Here is a 6,999-nt window from a genome sequence, read left to right as displayed (position 1 = left end):
TGAGACCCGCCTGGGCAAGCGAGACCTCATCTCTACAATAAATCAAAAAATTAGCCAGGCGTGGTAGCGCGCGCCTGTAGTTCCAGCTATCTGGAAGGCTGAGGTGGAAGGATCACCAGAGCCCAGCAGGTAGAGGCTGCAGTGGCTGGGAGCAGTCACTGCACTCCAGTCTGGGCAACTGAGTGAGACTCCAACTCAAAAAAAAAAAAAAAAAAAATTAAACATGCACATTTGACCAATTTCACCCTTTGGTATGGGTAAGGAAACTTTTACAAAGTTATGTATTGCTTGACTGTAGAAATGAAAACAACCTCAGTATCTATCAATTAGGCAGTGAAGGAAATGTGTCTCATCTTTTTTTTTTTTTCTTTTTTGAGTCAGGGTGTCACTCTGCCACCCAGGCTGGAGTGCAGTGGCACGATCATGGTTCACCAAAGCCTTAACCTCTTGGGCTCAGACGATCCTTACACCTCAGCCACCTGTGTATCCTGAGCTCAAGCAATCCTTATCCCTCAGCCTCCCATATAGCTGGGACTACAGGCTCACACCACCATGCCCAGCTAATTTTTTAAAATATTTTTGTAGAGACAAGGTCTCGCTATGTTGCCCAGGCTGGTCTCAAATTCCTGGGCTCAAGCAGTCCTCTCGTCTTGGCCTTCCAAAGTGCTTGATGACAGGCGTGAGCCACTGTGCCCAACCCCATCTATTCTATAGAATGTTCTATGGCTATCAAAAGAAGAGCTGGACCTCTGTCTGTAAACCTGAAGAGCTGTGTATGCTACATTACGAAGTGAAAAAAGGCAAGATACAGAGAAAAGCATTTGGTAGGAGAACGGTTTTACAAAGAAAAAGCCCCATTAGAGTGCTTCTGTGTGAGCTGTCTTTATATGGCCTTTGACAAAGCCGGAATGCTAAAAGGATTCACACCAGACTGTTGACCTTGGAGCAGGGGAGTAGAGAGGGGGAAGAAAGCAGGAGGGTGATTGCTGTTTTCTTTCTTTTTATAACTTTGCGTGTCTTCAAGGGTGATGATACATGTGTGCCAAATCTGTAATTTTGGAAGATACCTTATTAAAGATTTTGATAAAAATCTTTAATAAAAATCTTTTCTGATCCCACCCTGGGAAATTCTTATTATTTCATAGGTCTAGGGTAGAGGGCAGATGTCTGCTTTTTTTTTTTTTTTTTTGAGTCAGAGTCTCACTGTGTCACCCAGGCTGAAGTGCAGTGGCACAATCATGGCTTACGGAGTCTCAAACTCCTGGGTTCAGGCAATCCTCTCCCCTCAGCTTCCTGAGTAGCTGGGAATACAGGCACATACCACTTCGTTTGGCTAAAGTTTATACTTTCTATAGAGACAAGGTCTTGCTATGTTGCCCAGACTGGCCTCGAACTCCTGGGCTCAAGAGATCCTCCCACCTCGGCCTCTCAAAGTGCTGGAATTACAGGCCCGGCTCTGAATTCTTTTTTTAAGTTTTCCTGCTGACTCTGATGGAAAATGCTTCTAGGAGTCACTGTCCTGAGGAACGTCAGGTACAGGAAATGCTTACAAATGTCTACCCACTTTCATTCTGCGCTTGACCACTCAGTTGGCCAACCCCCTAGTCTTCATTATGGTAACATTTACTGCACATTTTAAAATGCCATGCATGACAAGTAGTATCTCATTTAATCCTTTACAAAAAAACAGCTAGTGAGCTACGTGATAGATACCTCCATTTTCTCTCACTGCCCTCACTGGATTCATTTTCCTGTGTGCCCTCCTGTGGCTCCACAGGCTTGTCCTTCCTACACTTGGTCATTTTACCTTTCTTGCAAGATTACCTGGTTAGTAAGTTCACATCTATCTCCCTCCATGATGGAAAAGCCCATAACTCTTTACTCACCACTATATCCTTGGTGTCTAGTCCGGTGCCTGGCACATAGTAGGTCTTCAGTAATTATTTGTTGAATGAATGAATGAATGAAGGAAGGAAGGGTTAAGTAAATTGCTCAGGCAAATAGCAGGCTTGAGATTCAAATCCAGTCCTCTGGACCAAACCTCTCTCCCCGCCCACATGCCCACTGTGGATCAAAAACGATGCTGGCCGAGCTCAGTGGCTCAGCCTATAATCCCGCGCCTTTGGGAGGCTGAGGTGAGTGGATTGCCTGAGCCCGCGGGTTTGAGACCCGCCTGGGCAGCAAGACCTCATCTCTAAAATAAATTAAAAAATCAGCCGGGCGTGGTAGCGCATGCCTATAATTCTGGCTACTTGGAAGGCTGAGGCAGAAGGATCGCCGGAGCCCAGCGGGCCGAGGCTGCGGTGGCCGGGAGCGGCCACTGCACTCCAGTCTGGGCGACAGAGTGAGACTCCAACTCAAAAAAAAAAACGATACTACCCAGGTGGAGACAAAATCAGAGTGAGGCACAGTCCTTGTCCTCACTGAGCTTACAGCTTCATTGGTAAAGTAAGAACAAAGGCAGGAGAAAAGGAGAAGGAAGCATCACCAGCCAATTCAGAAGAAATGCACCCATGGTAGAAGAGAAGAGAAGAGAGAACCTGACTGCTTCGGCCAGTGGCCTCCCAGGAGATGGGACCGTCACCAGTGTCAGTTCCATCGCAAACGACAGAGAAAGCGCTCACCGGCTCAGAAGAAAACAAGGAGCTGGCTTCCATCTGAACAGAAAGGTGTGACTAGGAGGTAAGGAACGGCATGAGCAGAAGAAATAGCATGAGTAAAGGTGTGGAGGTAGACAACCTTGGCATATGCACAGGACGGTGGTATTCCCTCCATCACCAAAGCTAACAGTGTACACACAGGGAGGGGGTGGGAAAAACAAGGAAGAATGCATCCCATCTTGAGCCAAGGATGGAGATACCTTGCCCTGTCTTTGCTGATTTAAAAAGACAGAAACAGGAACCAAGGGGACACTCTCTACGAACCTAGACAGGAGCTAGGAGCTGGGCCATGTCCACTCCCATCGTTGACCTTCCCTGCAGGGCCACTGTGTGTGTTGGACAGAGCTCTTACAGTCAGAAAGTGACAAGACAGAGCCGATTCTTGGAAGCCAGGCACCCTCGCCCTGAGGGAAGTCTCTTTTTTAGGTGTCACAGTCCAGGGTCTGAAATCCACAGCTTAGTGACCCTGGTAATTCCATTTCATCAACATCCAGTGGAGAGCATCAGACAAACCAAGTCAGACTCAAAGTGACTGAGTCCACCACTTGACAGCTGTGTGACCCTGAACAAGTTCCTTAGCCTCTCTGTGCCTCATTACCATTGCATATAAAGTGGAGATGACAAAACCTACCTCACTAGGTAGGAATTCAACAAGCTAATGCACAGGTGGCAGACATGCCATGAGCTACCTGGTCGCCTTACCCCTTCCTGAGGTTTCTGGGGTTCCCTTTCCTATGGCTCTTGGTGAGGGGTGGGCCTCTCATTATTGAAGACAACAGTGCCAAATAGATTCCCAGCCTCCTTTGCAGCTAAGGTATGTGACTAGGCTTAATCAAAGGGAAACATCCACTCAAGACTTTGAATCTGGAGCTAATGACCCAAAATAAAAATGGGGGCCGAGAAGACCTCTCTGTGTTGGGGGTGATAGCAAGATCAAGTTCCAGGGCTTCAGTGTCCACAGTACTAGAGGGCGATCCAAGGTCCAAGCCCCTGTGACACCCTGAGTTCCAGTCCAAGGTCTGGATCAGTGACAGCAGCGTGATCCTTCCCAGACCCATTCTGCGGCCTGGTTTTGTCTATAAGGACAGGCTGCTCCCTCAAGTGTACCACTTGTGAGCACCAGGCAGACTGGAGGCCACCTTGGTGATGGTGGCCAACACCTAGGAACTCTGGGTATGTCCCTTTCCTGCCCAACTCACACTATTCTGCCATCCCTCCACTGCATCCCTGCAGCCCTCCCTACACCCTGCACTGGGGTTTCTCAACTACAAACAGGTTCCAAGGGTCCATGGACCCTGCGGTCATAGACAGCATACAGTGTGGCCAGGAACAATCTCCCACCCTCTTCCACCAAAGTAGTCCGCTTGGCCTTTGTGAAAGGCAGAATTTGAAGACACCCTCCAGGATCCCTATTGCTGGTATACATGCTACATAACCCCTGGGACTGTAAGTAGGATGGATTTTACTCTTGTGGTGGTGTCATGTTATATGGCACGATTGACTTTAAGAAATGGAAAAGATGGTCAGGCTCGGTGGCTCAGCCTATAATCACAGCACTTTGGGAGGTCAAGGAGAGTGGATTGCCTGAGCTCGCGAGTTCAAGACCTGCCCGGGAAACTTGGCAGGACCTCGTGTCTGCATAAATAAAAAAACTAGCCGGGCGTGGTAGTGCGCACCTGTAGTCCTGGCTACGTGGAAGGCTGAGGCAGAAGGATCACTGGAGCCCAGCAGGTTGACACTGGGGTGGCCATGAGTGTGCCATGGCACTCCTGCCTGGGCAACAGAGTGAGACTCCAACTCAAAAAAAAAAAAAGAAAAGAAAAGAAAAAGAAAGAAAAGAAAAGAAAAAAGAAAGGGAAAGGATTCAGGGTGATTCTGACCTAAACAAGTTGGCCCTTGAAAGGGACTTGGCAGGCCGGGTGCAATGGCTCATGCCTATAATCCCAGCACTTTGGAAGGCCAAGGTGGGAGGATCACTTGAGTTCAGGAGTTGGAGACCAACATGAGCAACATAGCGAGACCTCGTCTCTACAAAAAATTTAAAACTTAGCCAGGCATGGTGGTGTGTACCTGTAGTCCCAGCTACTTGGGAGGTTGAGGCAGGAGGATCACCTGAGCTCAGGAGGTCAAGGTTGTGGGGAGCCATGATCACACCACTACACTCTGACCTGGGCAACAGAGTGAGACCCTGACTCAAAAAAAAGGAACGGGGGGAACTGGGCTATTTCTGAAGTTGAGATTCCAAGCACAAGGAAGATTCAACCCCAGGAAGATTCTCTTTTGCTGCCTTTGAGAATGGAGAAGGCCATGTGGCAAGAGATATAAGCAGCCCGAGGACCTGAGAGCAGCCCTTGTCTGACAGCAAGGAAATAGGATCTCAGTCCTACAACCACAAGGAACAGAATTCTGCCACAACCACATGAGCCTAGAGGACCCTGAACTCTAGCTGAGAACACAGCTCAACCAACACTTTGTGAGACTCTGAGAAAAAAAAAAAAAAAAAAAAACAGCCATACTGTGTCCATGCTGCTGACCTATGGAACTCTGAGCTAATTAACATGATTTTGAAGTTACTAAATTTGTGTCAATGTGTTACGCAGCTTAGAAGACTAATGCAGGCCGGGCTCGGTGACTCAGCCTATAAGCCCAGCACTTTGGGAGGCTGAGGCAAGTGGATTTCCTGAGCCCGTGGGTTCGAGACCAGCCCGGGCAACTCGGCGAGACCTCGTCTCTAAAATAAAAATCGAAAATTAGTCAGACGTGGTAGTGCGTGCCTGTAGTTCCAGCTACTTGGAAGGCTGAGGTGGAAGAATCGCCAGAGCCCAGCAGGTCAATGCTGGGGTGGCTGTGAATGTGCACTCCAGCTTTGGTGACAGAGTGAGACTCTAACTCAAAAAAAAGAAAAAGAAAAAAGAAGACTAATGCAGTCCTCAATTTCTGTCTCCTTTCCCAAGGTGAAATTTACAGTTGGTGTAGTTGTGGGGAGAGGGAGATTGGCAGAGAGGAGACCCAAAGGAACAGGCTGTTGACTTGCTAAGAGCCCAAGGACAGCAGAGCAGGTAAAATGGACAGAGAGAAAGAGAGATTTGATTCAGGCCAGATGTCCAACCACCCTCTCTTCTGGACCGTAAGAAGCCAGGCGGCCCCATCTAGCTCCAAGTTCTGCTCCAGGGAACTATCCCTGCCCTCAAAGGAGCGATGGACTCCGGAGACCTAACCTCTGGGAGTGATCCACTGCTTGCTCTCTGGGCTTGGCCAACGTCCCATGGGGCAGATAAGAGGTGGTGAAAGGGCTAACATCGTCCCAGGGTGAGCGGCCAGGAGATAGGGGTCTGGCCGTTGCTGTGTGAAATCAGCTGCCACGACAGCTCTTCTGACACTTCCCCATTTAGACAACCCAATGGTTGACATAGACCAAGACCTTTGGCATGCCAGAGTTAGAAGGGCCCTTAGGGACGAGCCAGCCCAGTCACCATGTGTCGGAGGCAGAAGCAAGCCCTGGACTAGACCCAGATATCCTGCCTCCTCAGTGAGAGCACCTGCCCTCCCCTCCAGTAACTCCTCTGCAAAGACCATGAACACTCAGCGTAAACACTTGGAAGGAGCATGTCTTTGCAGTCAGTGTCTCCCCTACCCCACCTTCCACCTGCACTATAGCCCCAGCCCATCTACTTCTCTCCATCCCAGCTGCCATCTTGCTGGCCCCTGCCACCATGTTTGACGGAATGCATCAGAGTCCATTGGCCACACGCTTCCCATGCAGTCTTCCCACGCACTAGCAATGAACCCAAATCCATTACTGCAGCTGGCTAGGCCCTCCAGGGTCAAGTCCTTGTCTACTGAGCCAAACTCACTGGAATGAATGACCCTTGTTGTACTGGTTCCAGCTCCACTGGCCAAGCGAAAGCCTTTGTACTGGCTCAGAGGCCACCTCCTCAGAGGCCTTCTTGGGAACTCTCTAAGGAAGCCCACCCACACCACTGTTCCATCTAGTCACTTGGTTCCACATCACCCTTGTATTTCTATTGGAGCATTTACCAAAGTGATATGATCTTACTTATTGGTTTCTTATTTACTGTCTGTCTTCTCCAGCAGAAAGAAAATAGACTTCATGACAACAGGGACTTGTCGTCTTGTTCACTGCTTAGAACTCTGCCCAGGTCATGGAAGAAGTTTGTTTCTGAAACTATGTGTCGAATTAATTAATCAATTGACTAATTAACTTGAATTTTACCCCCTGGAGAAAGTTAGGCTGAGTATAGAACAGAATACAAATCCCTTCTTTCCTTCCTTCCTTTCTTCCTTCCTTCCTTTTTTCTTTTTCGTTGGTGTCTCACTC

Source organism: Carlito syrichta, unplaced genomic scaffold (genome assembly GCF_000164805.1).
Source record: "Carlito syrichta isolate Samal-C Ts95f unplaced genomic scaffold, Tarsius_syrichta-2.0.1 Scaffold288166, whole genome shotgun sequence".
NCBI lineage: Eukaryota > Metazoa > Chordata > Mammalia > Primates > Tarsiidae > Carlito > Carlito syrichta.
This window is presented reverse-complemented; position numbering follows the sequence as displayed.